A 19,741-nucleotide genomic window follows, 5' to 3' on the forward strand; every position below is an offset into this window, starting at 1 on the left:
TGTTTCTGACTTGGTGGTGATCATGTTTGCCTTACACATGTAGTTTACTTTTTCACTCACAGTTTAAGAAGTGAAAGGTATTATTGGTACTTAGTAGAATACTTAGATTAAATGCCCCCCCAAAAAAAACTCCTTTAAGGAAATTAAAAGCCAATCTTTCCTCATTATTTAAGGAAACCATATTTTATTTTTTTAAGTTAAATTCCCCATATGCTTGTGTAATTCAGTTTCTGGAAACAGCTTTATGAGTGAAATGAGAAGCCAGTGAGAGTTTTCTAATCCAATCAAAAAGTGGCGCCACCATCCTGCCCCCATGCCTAGGCTTTCCTATACACCTGTCACTCTTTACAAATCAGAGTATTTTAACGAAGTAAATAGTCACAGATTTCAGTAACCAATGTTGTTCAATTTTTACATGGAAAGCAGAGTGGGGAAGACAGGAATAATGTTGATAGAGAGGAGGATAATGAATGAGAGGTTTAAACCACTGCCCTCAGCACAAACCTGTACGAAAGATGGCATTACAGCATAGAAGAAGAGTCAAGCGTGCCTTTAGGGTCATTCATTGGGGGTTAGATAAGAGGGGATCAGGACTGAGATAATGAATAGCCAGGTCTCTACAATAGGATGTCTTCATGTTGTTGGTAACACAATGAATTTCCAGGGAGACACAAATTTCTTCATTAAAGCATAGGTTGAACAAGGACAAAATATCTCCTTGCCACATCAAGACAATGAGATTTTCATGGTTGAGAATTCTCCAAATTATGTTGCCTATCTTCTGACATGAGTGAAAAGTGCTGGTGGGATGAATCCCTGGCTTTTGCATCAGGACGTTTTGTGAAGAAGATCCTCAAGCACTAACCAGACAATCTCTACTCTTGAGGGCCCAGGCATCGCCACTCATTTCCATTTTTCAGGCCTGCTTTTATAGTTAAAAGAAAGTTGGGAACCAAGACCATGAAATAATCATAGGGGATTGTCTCTTTGTACTGTGTAGTGACATTTGAAGAGCTAATGTGACTAATGTCAATGTTTGCACTGTTTGTTGAGACAATATTAATAGCTAATATTTACTGAGGACTTATTATGGTTGGGTGCTGCTCTAAGCACCTTACATGGATTAGCACGTTTAATCTTCACAACAACCCTTGGAGACAGGAACTGTTATTACCCTTATTTAACACACGAGGAGATTGGTACAGAATTAAACTTCCCAAGGTCATACACATTAACCAGAAAACATTTTCACCATAAAATCATGGAAAAGTTACACTAGAAGTAACTGATATCCTTGCTAATTCAAGACACAGTTAAGAGACCTATTAACTTGATTCTCTCAGTCTTTCACCATTACGATGTCTTGTTCATAGATGAAACTCCAAGGACTTATTCAGGATGAGGTAACTCCAACTACTTATTCAGTAGTTGGCCAATAAATGTTGACTAGATAGCTTGCTTACTTAAAATTTTATTATGTCTATCTCTAAAACCATTTTAAGGGGTTTTCAAAAGCTAGAAAACTCTGCCTTCATTGTTGATGATAACATCTATCACTTCTTAAACCCATTAATCTGTCTGCCTGCCAATCTTCCTTCTACTGTGATAAATGGTACATCGTCTTTTATATTAATGTTTTATCCAAGAACCTTGATATGTGCTGTGAGCCCAATCCTACTCATAAAATAATATTCATGTGTTCTGCAGCATGCATTAATTCCAACAGATTCTGAGGCTTCATCCACAGCTGCAAACTGGCTGGCAGTTCTGAACTCTGCTGCAGATGTGTTTTGCTTGACTGGTAGCATTAAGAATTTTGTTTGTTTGTTTGAATGTGTGTAGCAGGCCAGCCTTTCTTTGCAAATAAAACTGATCTACACATTTAGCTATTTGTTTGATTTCCCCAACGTTGTTTAAACTTGTGGTTCCTCTAGTGCCTAGGTGCTAAGGAACTGACTAGACTAAATTAAAATTCCTGTGTTTCTGGATTTCACAATGTATATAGCTAATGCTCTACAAAGGCAAATGTCTTCCAGACAATCAGATAAGTGCTATTCTAAGTCTTTCACTCTGTGTATCTGTGTCTGTGTCTCTGTCTGTCTCTGTCTCTGTGGGGGGGAGGGGTTCTGGAGCAGTTTCAGAGTCCCCCAAAGTATCCCTGAGAAGTAATAATAACTAACATGCCATTATAATGAATAAATTAAAAGCCTCAAAAGAGCAGGCAACCCTTCAGGTATCCAGCAAAAGAAATACTGTAGAGTATACCAAGTACTATGGCTCTGACTTTACACATTTGACCCCTGCATTCTTTGTTGTGTTTTTCATGCTTCACTCTTGTAAAGAAATTATATTTGTTCAAAGCCTTAATGTTGTTTATTCTTAGGAATCTCCAGCATAAATAGAAGGGAGGAACCACAGTCTTGTGTCCTGAGTGCCTGCAATGAGAGGCTCAAACTTTTCTAAGACAATTGTCTTATTTCCATCTGATCTTTTGGATTCTGTTTCTGGGTCAGTGTGGTAGTCAACAGCTAGATCTCTTTTATTGTCCTACTGTTATGTACAGCCTGGATCTGAACTATACCACAGTGTGGGGGTTCAAATCAATATATTTACAACATGAACATGTATGTGCTATTGAGAATTTCCACTTCTCCCTGTGGTCCCATTAATGAGCTCTCTATACTTAAGCTCATTAGAGAGATCAACTGTAAAATTGTTATAAAAGTAACGGCAGGCCTCATCATTGGTGGGGTAGCCATGACCATCTTCCAGGAAGAAGTATTTTTTGTTGTTTTGGGTTTTTTTTTCTCTGTCTCCCCTCAACACACTCCTTGTTAACTATAAGACTGTTCTGTGGTTGGTTTGGGAGAGTCTGGAGCATGTGCTTAGGATTACAACAAGTAAACCTTAGTGGATATAACTGAGACGATGCGATTTATCATGTGGACACTCCCATACCTCAGGAGAGATGCATACTTAGCTCTCACTTTGATGTAGAGCCACATCATCTTAGAAAAAGCTGAGACTTGCTTTCTCATATTGCTATCTTTGATCCTGAATCATTTTAGATAACATATATTGTTGTGGAATATTAGTTTAAGATGTGTTGCATTTCTTTATGCTGTGGAATATTTGTTTAATGATGCAAAGATGTGTTGCATTTGTTTAACTCTGTGAAGCTGCCTAAAACACTTGATTTGTCTAATAAAAAGTTGAACGGTCAATAGCTAGGCAGGAGAGGGATAGGCAGGGCTGCCAGGCAGAGAGAATAAACAGGAGAAGAAGAGAAGAGGGGGGAGAAAGAAAAGGAGAAGGCAAGGAGGACACCAGGGGACAGCCACACACCCAGCTACAGAGTAAGGAGTAAAGAAAGGTATATAGAATAGAGAAAGGTAAAAGCCCAGAAGCAAAAGGTAGATGGGATAACTTAAGAAAAGTTGGCTAAAAATAAGCCAAGATAAAGCCAGGCATTCATAAGGAAAATTAAGCCTCTGTGTATTTATTTTAGAGCTGGGTGGCAGGCCCCCAAAAAACAAACCGTTTTTTTAGAAAATGTATGGTATATATTAGGTTCAATCCTGACTATAAAGATTGGTCTTCCTAATGCCTGAGTAAGGCTGGACAGCTCTTATTCACCCTTTATACTCTGCTCAAAGGTTGAAATAAATACGAAATCTCTATGGTCCACTCAACCAAATGCATGCAGCCCAGCTTCCTGTACCTTGACTCTGCAGATCATACTCAGGGTTCCCCGAGAGCCAGTGCTGTTCCCGCCCACACTTGCCCCTCTTGTTCTCTTTCTCCAGTGCAACTCCTACTCCTTTGGGAACTTGCTTTGTTTGGCTGTTAATGATGCTAATCATTAGAGGTACCTGCTGAACTAACAAATTCACAGTTCAGTTTTCTGGGTAGAAGAAATATCTTGAGACAATACCTTGCCCCCAAAGGCAGACAAAGGAGAAAGGTATCTTGTACACGGGTCATGTGGTCACTGAGATCAGCCTACACTTTCATTCCCACATTTTCATTCCAGCTGCACTGCCTTGCTCACCACCCTGGCTGCTTCCTATAACACAAACTGAGTCAGTAGGAAATGTGTTGATGGAGAGTACCGCCAGCTGTAGCTCTGCCTCCAGAGTTCCTTCTTGCCTCCTTTATACTTTAAACCAAGCAGAAGCCAGAAGCTATCACCCAGAGAAAAGTGTAGTTTCTGACTATCACTGTAATCTGATTTTAAGATGGAATGTTTTCTTTTTCTTTTTCTAGGGCATTGAATGAAATAATAGTTAACCCCAAGGAGACATGCCAAGACAATGATCACCCTAAACCAATGGAGGATTTACTGTCTAGGTATACAGGAAAAGGAAAAAGGGGGAGGGAGTGGTGTCCTGAGCTACAGAAAGGATGGAGTGTGTATGAGGGGAGGGGTGTGGCTCTTTGGAATACTCCATCATCAGTCTCAGACCAATCTGAGTTTTGTTTTCTAACAACCCAGAATCAAGAATGACATAAGAAGAAGGAAAAAAAAAAAAAAAACTTGGCACCTCAGCCTGCTCATCACTGTAGCAGGATCTGGGGTAAGGTGCCAGCACTTTTTCTTCCCTCTTTCTGAACTGGAGAGGTGCTGTGAGGGCAAAACTCACTGAACCAAGGCAAACTGCAGTGGCTGGAAGTATGTCCCTAAAATACCCCAAACAAGAGGATGTCTGTGAGGACATCAGCCTAAGACCTGCAAGACCACCAAGGCCCCCTGGGGAGAATGAATTGCCCAACAGTCTTAGCCCTGGCTGGGCAGGACTCCCCACTACAATGACATCTGTTTCCAGCTGACTTCAAAATGGCTTTTTGCAAAGGACCCTACTCCTTAAGCAGATACCAGATAAGAGAAACAGCAAAACCCCTGGGTGGGAGAGCTATACTGCTTTAAAGGAAAGCAAATCCTTTACAGAAAGGAATAATGAGCTTTAAAAGATAGTAAGGGGGACTGGGAAAGGCAGCTGTGGGATTAAATAGGAAGAAGTGACACCAGCAGCTTTGGTGATGTTCTGAGATGACAATAAGCACCCAAGTGTCTGGTTAGGCAGCTGGACTCCCAGGAGCCTACCTGGCTATATGTGTTATAATTTGCGTTTCATATCCTCTAAAAGGATAGCTGGAAAGAAGTTGAGGTTTGTTATAGTTAAAAGCACCAGGGCAGCATCCAATCTGGATGGGTTGAAGGCACTGAACACATTAGAGAGATGGGGAACCACTCCAGTACTTTTCCATCGAGAGCCAATCACAAGCAGGATTGATTACCTGTTGTAGGACAGACACAATGACAGTGCCCTATGAAGTGTGCCTGCTTTTGTCGTTGGGAGTATTTTTGGAATTACTGTTGCCTTTCATGACTCTCCTAGTAAGGCAGATTCTCTATACAGAGTGTGAAACAAACAAAACATCTCAGTTTTCTTAAATGACTCATTCAAGGTCACAAATGAGCTAATATAAGAAATAAGAATTCCTTTAAGTTCAATTTTTTTTATTACAGTCTTCTACTCCTACTGGATAAACCTTATACTGAGGGTATCTTTATGAATAGAGCTAATTTAGAAGGGTTTATTCTGATGTGGAATTGAGGAAACGGAGCTAAACTAGAGCATTCTGAAGACAGGGGCCTCCTCAACTTACACAGAGAAGTAAGATTGCTGAAAAGCATGAAAAGGGTGCAGGTCAGCCAAAATCATGGGATCAGCAGATTTAAATGTAAAATTCTTTAAGTAGCAGCAATACAAAGGAAAGTCGAGGGATAAAGTAAAATAAATAATCATAAAACAATACAAGAGGCAAATATGGATGTAAATCTATTCAAATGCAAACTTTTCAAAAAATAAGCATTAGAGTATTTTGCTCTCCAGGTAAATTCTTCCCACTCATTTCTGATTCAACATGTCCCCCCTTCAGATCAGCCCAAAAGAGCTGAAGAAACATACTTACTGTACATTAAATGAACGTTAGAAGCTAAACTTAAAATTTCGTCAGAAAAGAACAACTTCCCTTAAGTGTCCTCGTCTTTCCTTAATACTTTCATAAAAAAGTAAGCAAAAGCATTGCTCATGAATCCCTCAATGCAGGCTGGCCGCTTGGTCTCACTCTTTGTAGTGGGCTAAACATTCCCAACCTTGCAGCCATCATCCATTCTCTTCCTAAAGCTCAGAAGCTAAAAACTGGTCAAGCCTGGTCATGAGCATTTAGGCCACAGCAAGATAAGAGCCACAACACTCTAATGGAAAAACAAAAACAAAAACAAAAACAAAACCCCACAGTTTTCCCAGCTCAACTTGATTACTTGGGAGAAAGGATCTTGCTTCCTGCTCACACCCACTAGGGGCATTTCACTGAGAAGAGGATACACTAGTCCACTGAACAAAAATCAAACCAATTCTGAGAGGCTCTCAAGAAAGACTGTGAAGGTGGAAAGCCCTGCAGTGACCTTGGGAGGCCAATTTTAATATCCACACTCATCCAGCAGTAGAGCCTCTGGTCAACCCCACGGCAGTCCACACCTGTGTGTCTAGGGTCTGCCTTCTAGCACTACCTCCACTCTTCTCTCTTGCACCAGGAGGATGCTCTTCACATCTTTCCTATTTGGCATCCTGAGCGAAAGTATCTGACTTCACCAGCTGGTAAGTAAGCATACAATGCCTACAAGGAAGCAAGCTAGAATCCATAAGTCCCCAGGTAAATGTTCACCAGCATTCCAGCCAGGGGCCACGAGTTCCAGAGGGGCAGAGCTCACATCAGTGGTAGAAGTCTAATGCAAGGATCTGTCTGAGGTACCATGGTAGGACCAGAGCAGTCCTTGACTTTCAGTCTAAATACCTTTCCTTGTTCAAGTGTAGTTCAGGGGCAACGGAGAACAGCTTCCTACACATGGGGCTCAGCTTGGCAGACTGTGACCAATCTTTAATAGGAATGGATGCCTACCTCACCCCAAGTTCTGTTTTAATTCCCTGTGTGATAAAATGAAATTAACAAGGAGAGAGGTGTATGGTGTCTGAAAAACAGCAGGTGAAGGCTCAGAGCTTAGTTTTAAATGACTACTCTAGTCCAGGGGAAAACGGCATCTCCCTGGCACTCTCGATGCCAGCCACTCTGCCAACTGTTTGAAGACAGGGTAACTGTCACTCTTCTCCCCATAACTTCTTGTTTTTGTATCAGTGGCTGGCAGGTTTATCTGCTTCGGAGCAGCTTCAGAGCCACGTCAGTGACACTGGCTACGTCAGCAAGAAATTGGAAGGAAGACGCCACTGCCAACAGCAGTGGAGAGAAAATTCTAGCCTTAAAGATAAGATGATTCTTCTGTCTGCCTCTCTACATAATAGACATGGCTTCCAATGAGTTCAGACTTTATGAACTTTCATCAGACTTTAAGGTTTGGGGTACAAGGACATTAAATTTCACTTCCAAACCCCTTGCTGCAGACCTGCGCTTGCTTAAGAAACAGTGGGTTTCAAATGTGCCAGAGTACAGAGCACCGATTCCTAAGTATCTAAAGGCACACCTAGGCTGCCTTCTAGCTCATTTCATACCATCACTGATTCCAGCTACTTTCACTGTCGGACCTAGTGTATTCCACATGACATCATAATCACCCACAATTTGATTAAGATCCATGGCACAATGCTACTCTATAGTTGGTTTTTAAAGTAGATTTAAAAGCCTCGGCTCTCTGAGACGGCAATCCTTTAAAGCTCACAGCTGTAAAAGGATGATTCTGTTCCATTGTCAAATGATCACCTCTGGTTGAAAACAATGTTAAGGTGACTGACACATGGCCAGTATGCTTTAGAAGATTCTGTTTGTGAGAAAGAAAAAAACAATGCTAACGTAGAAGTGAGTGAGTTCAAAGTGAAACACTGTGCAGCCCAGGTATTTTCTCAGGTGAAAAACGTGACCCTGCTAGAATAGCATAGCAATTCTTGACTCTCTGAAACACAGAAAGATAATATCAAATTTTTGTGTAGAGATCAAGCTTATGATTCCCAAGTTCCTATAAACTGTTTCACCTAAGTCATGGCTAATGAGGGACAAAGTCAAATACAGAGAGCTGCAGGTTCTCATCTGTGTGGTCTCCTCGTAGTCTAACCTCTGGAGCAAGCCTCACAGCTCCACTGGGAGTTAAACTTAAAATTACATAATGACAATTACCAGTAACTTGCTGGGCAGTCACAGCCAAGTCATTTGATTTCCTGTACCTTTCTCTGTTCCAAGAAAAAATAAGATGAGGATGGTAAGCTGCTCTGTGGGGCAAAGAACTAAGAACACGCCCAAAACCATACTTCAGATGATTACTGTGAAGAAAGAACTGATTTTGTCACACTTAGAGTCATTCACCCCCACGATGACCTCAGCTCTCCCTCTAAGCTGTGCACATACTAAGCACTCTCCATCAGGGCTCTTTACCGGGGTGCCTCAAACTCACAGGGTTTCTGGATGGCTTTAAAAGGGGTCCACCTACTCCGATCTCCAGGAAGCTGGTGACACAAAGCTTAAGAACCACTGCTACGCTAAGTCTTGGCTACAGGTGTTCTCTAATCCAGCAACATTGCCCAGCACTGAGGGGAAGATGGCCACAGAAGTCAAGAAAAGCAGCTTAGATAAAGACCTGAAGAAAGTCTCGGGTCCCTAACCTTAACTCCTTGGGTCACATCTTCAAGTTGCCACAATGTTTCCAAGGGGAATTTCCTCAATTATCAGTGCCTACATTTTTTCTAATAACAATAATGACTAATAACATCAGCAACGTGGACTGAGGAGGGCACAAAACCAGAAGCACCTGCTCTGTCAGCCACTCAACACCGAGGACACCTGTTGGAGGGAAAGCCAAAGGAAGGGCCCCACAGGGCTCTGGGAAGAACAGATAGCTTGCCAGGCGTTGTGTGTAGTGTAAAGATGAACCAGGAGGATGTGGAAGAGCTTCTGGCTTTCAGAAGTATTAGGGGGATGGTGGGTCCTTCCCAATCCCCCAAACAAGACCCAAGACTGAGCCTTGGCCAAGAAACCATGTTTGAAAAAACAGACAAAAGAAGGGGGGGTGCTGAAAATAATAAGGAAACTCTTCAAAGAGAGAATGTTCCAAAAGATGGACATAAGAAAGGCTGTCGTCCTCTGTGACCAGGTCAGAAAGAAGCAGGGTGATCTTAAAGAGGACAGTGCGAGACAAGAATTTCATTCTAATTCTCCAGACCTAGATAGCTCGCATAAAATCACTTAGCACTTACAAAGCATTCTGCGGTTTAAAAATATTGTGGCATTGACAATCTCGTTTAATTCTTATCTGCCAGGAAATGCTAGTTACATTTTCTTCCATTTTACACAAGAGGAAACTGAGGCTGGGTAGAGAGAATTATGTGAGCTGCTCAAGGTCACGTGGCTGAAATCAGCCCTAAGAAGCAACCAGGTGCTCCTCACCCTTCAAGGTGGTCCACCTTGAAGTGTTAACTCCTCAAGGAGAAGGCTGACAGCTGCAATGGGACTTCGCCTCCGCTCCCAAAACCTGGGATGGAGCATTGCCCTCCAGTGCCAGGAAGGGGACCTGATGACGCGGAGCCACAGACCGGGATTTCCCTATTCTGCAGGGTTCTTGGGAGCCTGGAACAGAAGCAGTAGCTCTCACACACCCGCGGGTGAGTCAAGTAAGGCTTAACAGCAGTTGCTGGATAGAGATTTAAAGAAAGAGGAGACGGACAGCACTGGGTGAATTCCCTTCTAAGCGGTCCCAGTACTGCCACCAAGAGCAGGCATAGGTTTCTGGACCGAGCTCCCCACTCTCACCCCTGCCCCACTGGTTCTTTTCTTGGTGGTCCCCTGGAGCCCGAGAACAGATCGAATGAGGAAAGGGAGCGGACGAAGTGTGGAGGTGACAGGAGGCCGGTCATAGAGCACCTCTGATCTTGTAGGTCTGAGCAATCACGAGCTAAGCCCAGCTTGAAGTTTGGGCATCAAAGGTTTCAGACCAAGTAGCGAGTTGCCCCGAGAGCGAGCTGTCCCGGGTGGGAGATCTGAGAGTGAGAGGTGGCGGCACCAAAAGAGGGGAAAGGCTGGAGAAGGTGCCGCTTCCCACGCAGCCCCTCGCCGCCCGGAGGGTAGGTGGCAGGTCCGCCTCTGCAGCCCGCGAGTGCGGAGAACGCGCCCCGCACCGCGGCGCAGCGCAGCCCCTCCTCGCCGCGCCGCGCTCCTCCCCACCTGCCCGCCGCCTCGCCCGACCGCGGAGACTCACAGTCCGCAGGAACTGGATCTCATCCTCGCCTCCTTCTCCCGTTTCGGCCATGGCTCCCGGGGCGTGCGCGGCGCCCCAGCTTCGGGCGCCTCTGTTTCCCCCAGGCAGCGGCGTGCGCTGACTGCCGCTCTGCCGTTGCTCTTTCTCCTCCTCGTCGTCCTCCTCCTCCCGCTCCTCGCTCAGCCTCAGCAGCGCCGAGCTAATCCCCGACCATATAGGGAGCTGGGCTAACACTTGACTGCACTGCAGAGCGCCAATGCCAGGCGAGCAGCCCGCCCACCCCTCTCTCCTCTCGCCCCAGCCAAGTGCGCGGCAGCCGCGGACTCCGCGGACAGCGCAGCGCGGCGCGCGCCAGGCGGGTGTGGGGCAGAGCGGGGGACCCGGGCCGGCGCCGTGGAGCCTCCCCCGCACCGCACCGCACCGCACATTCGGTGGAGACGCGCGCCCCGCGGCGACGGGAAGATGGCTCTTACACAAAGGCCAGTTGCTTAGATTCAGTGCCCCCAAATTGGGCACAACCAAGCCTCTAGATTTGTCCACTTTGCGTGTGTGTGTGTGTGTGTGTGTGTGTGTGTGTGTGTGTGTGTGTGTGAGAGAGAGAGAGAGAGAGAGAGAGAGAGAGAGAGAGAGAGAGAGAGAGAGAGAGAGAGAGAGAGAGAGAGAGAATTGATTTCCTATTTTTTCCTATTTGTGTTGGAATGCCCATCTGGAACATGGCGTTAACCCACCACCACGCGTGGAAGACTCAGTTTGTGTGTACCTTGGTTTTTCATACAGCAAGGAGAGAAGGATGCTGTGACTATTCATTCATAACAAAGTTTGTAACTCGCTGGGTAGCTCATCTTGCACCTTTAGAGAACCCCTTCACTCTTTTTTAAAAAATTTGATAAGGAGGGGGTACAATAGTCAGAACGCACAAAGGAGGGGGTATAGTAATCAGAATGCACATTACATATGTGTGAAATTGTCAACTAACAAACTCAATAAATGTTTTTTTAAAATCACAAAAACAAGTCTGATAAGGACACACTGCACCTCCACTGAATAAAGATGCAGTAGCCACAGGGCGCTTCACAGGGCTCCCATTCTGTCCTCAATTTGGAAGTTAGATGACATCCCAAGCATTCCTTTGTGTGCGTCCTTATCCTTACTCTTCACTTTAGACTGCCAGCCCTGTGGACTCTGAGGAGAGCAGAAGAGAGGGAGTACATACAACAGGTCCAAGAAGGCTAACACTCACCCAGCCTTGGGTAGGTTTTTTAGGATTTGGGAACAGTCATATTGGTCCTCTGAAGACTCAGGGTGCAGGATGCTCCTTCTGAATGCTGATCAAGGAGTTTCCTGGCAAACGAAATGTTTAAAAGAAAGAGCCTTGAGAAATGTAGGCAAGTGGCAACTCTTTAAACCTAGAAACTTCTCTAAAGCCTACCTGGGACAAATCATGCCATCTATACATTGTGGAGCCACCTGGCCATGCTTACCTCTATGACCTATCTTTGGATAAAGATTCTTCTTATCTCCATCATTGGGAACAAGAGTACATTCTGAATGAGGAAAGGCTCTTTGATTTCTAAATCCTCAGGAAAGCTATCAGCCACAGATCTTCAGCAGAACCCACAGAACAATGAAATGTTCTCTTGGGATGCTTGAATTGTTGAAAAGTCAGCAAAGAAGCCAGGAGCATTTGCATGGAGGGGGACTGTGCAACTGACACCATTGCAGCTGAGGGACAGCCTGCCTACGGGGACAGAGAAAATTTTTTCACGTTTAGTCCTTTCAGCACGTTGTACCTTTTACACACACAGTTTGCTAAGTTCTGAAAATATCACTCATGATATGTTTCTGTAATTATTTAATCCTGCTTACTTGTCACGCAAAAGGGACTCTCAGGTGTGTTTTATCAATTAGATAAACAAAGCTTTAGCATACTAGTGAAAAATGGCCCCTATCATATGAATAAGCATCTCATTTTCTATGCATTATTATTATTCATAGTGGCCAGTTACACGGATAGTGTTAATGGGGCCACGCATGGTTGTGTATTCAATCCCAGAAAGGCTGGTTAGTTTCACTCTATTCGTGAGTTAAGGACCTGGCCCCTTCACTTTGTCCCAAAACCTCACAAATCTTTGTTCATTTAGCAAAAAGGAAGACAGCATTGAATACAGCAACAAAACGATTCTTGAGGACATAGGAGCTAAGAGGCCATATTTGATTTTTTTTCTTTGCCCATATGGACCTATAGTAACCTGTATATAACATTAAACTTCCTTCAATGCCATTTCAGCATCACCTCCTGTGATGACTAATCTTGGCTGTCAACCTGACATACCTGGGAGGAGGGAACCTCAGTTGAGGAATTGCATCCATCAGACTGGCCCGTGGCCAAATCTGTGGGAACATTTTCTTGATTGCTAATTAATGGAGGGCAGCCCAGTCCTCTGTGGGAGAGATCACCTTTGAGTGTGTGGTCCTTGTATAAGAAAGTTAGGTAAGTAAGTTAGTAAGCACCGTTTCTCCATGGTTTCTGCATCAAGTTCTTACATTAGTGTCTAATTAGGGTTACTATTGCTGTGATGAAACACCATGACCAAAAACAACTTGGGGAGGAAAGGGTTTATTTGGCTTAAGCTTCCATATCACTGTTCATCACTGAAGAAAGTTGCCACAGGAACTCAAACAGGGCAGGAACCTGGAGGCCAGAGCTGTTGCAGAGGCCTTGGAAGGGTGCTGCTTACTTGCCTATGGCTCCCTCAGCCTGCTTTCTTGCCAAACCCAGGACCACCAGACTAGGGGTGGCCCCACCCACAATGGGCCTTTCCCCCTCTAATCACTAATTAAGAAAATGCCCTATAGGCTTGCCTGCAGCCTGATTTTATGGAGGCATTTTCTCAATTGAGGCTCTCTCCTCTCCTGTGACTCTAGCTTGTGTCAAGTTGACATAAAACTAGCCAGCACAGTTGGCTCCTATCGATGATGGGCTGTAACCTACAAGCTAAAAATAAAGCCTTTGCTCCCCAAGTTGCTTTTGGTCATGATGTTTATCACAGCAACAGAAATCACACTAGAAAGATCCCCTAACTATAGACATCATCTATTTGCTGAAGTACATTTCTTAAGCTAATTACGCTCATGCTTTGATCTGTACTGACTCAGGTTCCACTTAGAGAATGGACAAAGGCAATAATTTTAAGAACTGTAGAGTTGAGGAAGCTGGTTTTGCTAGCACTGTTATTTTTGATATGTAATCATATATATGAATCCTATCTATATATTGACTGGATATTTATTTTTCCATCAGCTAAGGAAAAAAATCTTTCTGTGTTTTTCACTTGGGTATTTAAGTCATGAATCTCTTCTACATGTGATAGGACAAAAGGTATTTCTACTGTGATGGTTGATTTCCATTGTCCACTTAACTGGATTTAGAATCTCCAGGAAAACATTCTTCTGGGTCTGTGAGGGAGTCTCCAGAAAGGTTTAACAGAGGAGGAAAGACCTACCCTGAATTCAGGCAGCACTATAGCATGGTCTGGGGGGCAGATTAAATAAAAGGAGAAAGTGAACTGAGCATGAGTATCCCCCACCACCACCCCGAGTGTGAGTGAATGTGTGTGTGTGTGTGTGTGTGTGTGTGTGTGTGTGTGTGTGTGTGCATGTGCCTGTGCCTATGCACACATGTGCACCTCTCTGTCTGTCTATCTTTCTTGTCTTGTGTGGATACAATATGAACAGGTACCTCAAGTTTCTGTCATGTCTTTCCCCACCCCACCATGATAGACAGTGCCCTCAAACTGGGAGACAAAATGAACTCTGTCTTCTTGAAGCTGCTCTGCCAGGCATTTTGTCATGACCATGAGAGAAATAACCAGTTCAGCCACCTGTAACTCATTCACAAAAGTAACATAAAAGCACACCACTTTTGATATCAATAAGCAGGATGGAAAACACATTTTACAGACATTTTTTAATGTTTGGAAATGATTATTCATTTCTAGAACATCTACAATAAGCAGCCAAGTTGGTATCTATCTTTGTTCTACTGACTTTAGGAGCAACTGCAAAATTCACTTCTTTGGAAGGGGATAGGTGTGTGAAAAAATGCATTTCTTCTTCTAGTGATATCTCTTTCTCTCTCAGAAAAGCTACAGATATCTAAATGCTTAACATAGGCAAGGATCCACAATCACATATATCTGCATGAAGCTGAGCACATGGAATTCCTGCCTCTTCTTTCTCTGTCTTTTCCCCTTCCCTTTCCCCACCTCTTTTTCTTTTGTAATATCTTCAGATTGAAGGACTACATTACAAGGTCAAATTTAATATACCACTCTGGTACAACACTCCTAAGACAATCAAAGAAAGGACTCTGTTCCCTGGGACACCCTGTGTGTCACAGCAGAGATGGAAGTGAGCTGAGCATGCCTGCAAGGCTTTCTCCATGTGCCATCCATTGAACTTCTTCCCCTCAAGAACCTCCAGCTGTGACAAGTTGCTAAAGCAACAGTTGAAGCTACTAGCACCATCAAGGTTTGTATACATTTGCTTCTGGGTCAGCCTGCATTTAACAAGAACACAAGCTGTTACGCATTATGTCCACATGGACATCGTTGATAAGATGGGGGTTTGAGGCCCAAGTTAAACTGTGCCATTTAAGGACTGAATGACTGAGCAGAGAGATTTGAATTCTTAGGATCTGCTTCATCTGGGAAATGGAGGTGAATATACCTACTTCTTGGGGTTCCTGTAAGCAGAATTAAATGACTTGGTGGTTATAAAATGCTGTGCAGCACCATGTGAAAGTGCTCAGTATAAGGGCTGGATAGATGGTTCAGCTGTGAGTACCACCTGAGTTTGTATCCCAGCATTCACATCAGGTGCCTCACAACTGCCTTTAACTACAGGCCCAGGGCTTCCAATGCCTCTGGCCTCTGTGGGTACCTACACTCACGTACACATACCCTCCCTGTAACACAAACACTGAGAAATTCATTTAAAAATCTTTTTTAGTGTGTTCCATATACAAATCCTGAGATATGGCTCACAGGTCTGTCTCTATCTCTCTCCTGTGCTGTGGTTTCCACTGTCTGCCTTTCAGCTGTATCTGTGTCCCTGCATTTCTTTAAGTTCTCTTGGCATTTGATTTTAATGAGTTTTTACTCATATAGAAAGAACTTCTGGATTCTGAAAACGATTTCCAATCACAATAAGCAAAATATCTTGGGCAGAGCTCATATGCTACAAGTTAATAGTGAACATCAGTACTGTTTTTTCTGTTTGTTTCTAGGAGGGTTTTTCTGAGCTGTATTATGCCTTTACCTTTAATGAGAAATGTCTTCTGTTGCTATGGCATATTGAAACGTATGGCTTCCTCCAGGAGGTGGAATTGTCAGTACCCATCTTCTCCATTCAGATTTCCCCCTGGGCTTGATGGGATTGAACCCCAGTGCCTCCTGGAACTATACTTAATCAGGTAAATCTCACACTAACCTGGATGCATTTGATTTTTACTTTATACATTTTAATTCTTCCCACAGCTCCGTGGCACAGATATATTAAAGCTGCTGCCATCAACAATCCGCCCTGACTCACTGCAGCTTGAACAGTTACTGCTGAAATAGGATGATACACAGTGGGAAGGGAGACCGGTAGAGTTTTATGTCATCTATTTCAGGTGTCAGGGCAAGACCCACATTTCAGTAGACAAAAATGTAGGTAAATGACTTTGATTCTGATCCTAGGGTAGTTTTTTTATGCCAGCCTCTGGGTTTGACCTGTCCCTACACCATGTTCTCAACAGCTCTCATTTCCAACTTATTTGAGCTGGCAGAATTTCCTTTAAAATAACTCACGCAATTTAACAAAGCAGATCTTCCTTCTCTCTGCATGACAAGGATGCATAATTTTCTGTTGGTATTCAGAGTGCTGGTGTCTTGGGATGCAAGTTATGCTTTGAAATTTCCTTCTCAATATGTCACCAGTACTGCCAGCAGGCATGGCAGAATGTTGCTGGACTCTACACGAGAGCCTTGCAGGGCTGCTGAGTGGCTCCTGTTGCTCTGGTCTACGTTCAAAATAAGAGTCAGATATTTTGTATTCTTATCCACTGCATACATGCAGCCTAGAAGTTGGAGGGACAGAACCATTGTGGTCCAGTGCATCTACAGACAAGTAAAAAATGCTCAGTATCTCATGGGTTTGTAAGCTTTTTATGTTGCCATTAAGCACACTGAAATCCCACTGGTGATGGCTGTTTTCATTGTACAAAAAAGTAGGTTGTTTTAACCTAAAATAGGAGAAAAGACAAATGTGACCTACAGTAACTCACTATATCCTCCCTTTTTTTCTCTAATTGCATGCTTATACTTGCACACACACACACACACACACACACACACACACACACACACACTTCTTTATCAGGGATCAATACTAATTTTGGAAACCCTGATAAAAAGTCAACTCCCTAGCTGTGGAGATGGCTCAGTGGATAAAGGTACATGCCACCAAGCATGACAACTTAATTTTAATCCCCAGAACCCATGTCATGGAAGGAAATAACCAACTCCTACAAGGTGTCCTCTGACCACCCTCCCCAACACACATGCCACAGCTTAAGTATGCCCATACAAACTAAATTAGTTAGTTTTAAGTTAAAACAAAACTGAGCTCTGCCATTGCTAGGTAAACTGCATTGATAAAAGACTAGACTGCATTGATAAAAGTTGGGACTAGGGCACCAATCTCCAAGATCTTTGTTTAGTATTTGTTTTCCATGTTTCTTTGTAACTGAACTTAGGGTAATATCACAATGTGCATAAGATCTTTGAGTGCATATTTAATTTCAAATAAAATCATTTCATCCTAAGTAAAGTCGTAGTGTTAAGTGAATTTACTAAGCTCAAAATCTTTGAAGTACATAATAAGTATGCTGAAATTCTCTCTGTGGTTAGCTGGAGCCTGTCACCTAAGAAGCTATTTGCTACTTTTTAAAACTAATACAAATAACAAAAGGAAAGAGAGAAACAAAGACCAGATTGAAGTTAATCTTAAGGACTCTTAGCTTGAATACTTGTTACACACAATATAGCATCCTCACAAATTTTGAGGACTGGTTGAACTACATTTTCACATGGTACTGGTATAGCAAAGTATAGATTTATTGAATTATGTGACTCACATGCGCTTTTACACGTTTTCTGGATCCTTTTAGTTTATACCTCAGCATTATGGGCTATGACTTCATATTATGAGATATCAGAGGTACATTACATCAGTTCCTTTCTCCTTCACCATTGCACTGTTCAGTCTTGTTAATCAGTATTTTCTGAAACAACTTCTCTGACACTATCCTGGTTCACCTCCTTCAATGTCTGTTCCTTCTCTGTCCTTCCTGCTGACCTCATTTCCTCCTCACATGAGAAATGAGCAGCTCAGGATCCCTTCCTGTACCCACTTCATTCTCTGAACACTGGATTCATGTCCCTCCATCAGCCATTGTTACCTCTGTGTTCACATGTTTATTGTCTAATTAATTTCCAACTAATTTTCCTAGCTTCATGCTGGATAGATACCTCAAGTCATATGTTATATACCACTAGCTCTTCAAATACAGAGTTGAAGACAGAATTTAAATCATCCTTTTCCATGTACAACCAGGCTTTTCCTGCCTCCCAATATCTCTTTACCTGTTACTGTCCTTGGAGCACAAAGATTGGAACCGAGGCTGTGGCTCCCCTGTTTTGTTGGCCCAGGAACCGGAAGAACTAACATTATTCAGGAACTATAGCAGAACTCCCTACTGCCCGTTGTTGCGTTGTTCCTGCTCTGGCCCCTATAATGCAATTGGAGTGAAAGAAGCAAAACTACCAACTCTAATAAAGGGTCACCTTTGAGTGACAAACCAAGATCATCTGGATTTGAAACATTTAAAACTAAAGCAAGATTCAGGACTTAATGAGAGAAAAATAGCTTTGCTAAGGGATTTGGAGGATGTTGTGATTTTTATCCAAAGGGCAGGCTCTCTACCTGGATCAGCAGATTTCAAAGTTCCTTCATTTTAGAACATTATACTTTGGATCTTAGCACCAATAATTGTTAGTTTTGTAGACTTGGGTTAGATACATAGCCTTTCCTTTCTTCAGTTTTCTTATTTACAAGGGGAAAGGAAAATTTCAAAAATGTTCAGGCGGCGCTCGGAGAACTGAAAGAGTCAGTGGTAGTGAAGCCCTCGGCAGAGACTGGTGATGAGCAGATGTCTTGGGTTGCCATCTGATTTCTCAAAAAGCAGACCCAAGGACAGGTTTTGCAAGAACTTGTGAAAGGAAGGAAATAAAGGAAGAAACGTAGCTAGTAAACCAGCTACAGGTGTGAGGAGCACAACCTAATCTTTCTGTGACTAATGACAAATACGCCTCTCAAAACCGCCCACAGGAAGACAAGGAGGCCAGGTTATTCATAAAGTCCTTCTGGTCAGCCCATGGGTGAAAGCTGCTCCCAGGGGTGTTAATTCCCTAGCACATCCAGGTTGCTCCAGCTGACAGAACAAGCCACTGGGCAATTGTAAATTGGGCCGGAAAGTACCCTATGGTGGTGAGGTCCTCAGAAACACAATGTGAATAAATGTATCATAGTCCTCATTGCCACTGACATCCAAAGTCGAGACATGAGAGCAGGAGCTCAAAATGAAAGCAGTGGAGAAATGAACCCAGTAGGGGGTAATGAACAGGACTTTTCATGGAGAACTCAGTCCTCTCATCCCAGATGATACCGAGTCTCCTTGACAAAAAACCCCAGGAATCTGGGAAAGAAACTGTGGCACACAGTTCATGGAATCAACTATTTAGTAATTTGAAGAAAAAAAAATCAGTTTCTGCCTTGAGAAATTGAAACTTAGGGGAGGCAGCAATACATTGATGGAGCTTAAGAATTTCCCGGATTCATTTGCTGTTTGTTAATTCTGAGAGTCTGGGGACTGGGGCTGAGGCTTACTACAATCTATCAGTATCCCAGAATATGCCAAGTGCTTTACTCCAGAGACAACACTACCCATTCTAAACTACCTCCTCCAGAGCCAGCCCCGGGCTCTCAATCTCTTTACTCCTATCCTGACTTCCCACACTACACTTTAGTTTTCATAGCATAACAACTATCAGCAACCCTGCAAGGTTTACCTCATTTTACAGATGAGAATGAAAGTTAATGAGCATCTATAAGGTTTCTCAGCTAACACGGGATTGTCATACTGTCTGATTGCAAACATAAACCAAATCAGTATGATTTGTTATCTCCAGTTCAAGCAAAGAGACAAAGGAATTCTTTGAAATTATTTGGAAACAGAGATAGTCAAATTATATTCTGCAAATTGATACGAAGCACTTATATATTATAGGCAATTTGGTCTTCCTCATTTCAACTCAGCTGTGGAGACCATATCTCTGGCTAACCCTATTACAGCACCTACTACAAGACTTTGGAAAG

Source organism: Peromyscus eremicus, chromosome 4 (genome assembly GCF_949786415.1).
Source record: "Peromyscus eremicus chromosome 4, PerEre_H2_v1, whole genome shotgun sequence".
Lineage (NCBI taxonomy): Eukaryota > Metazoa > Chordata > Mammalia > Rodentia > Cricetidae > Peromyscus > Peromyscus eremicus.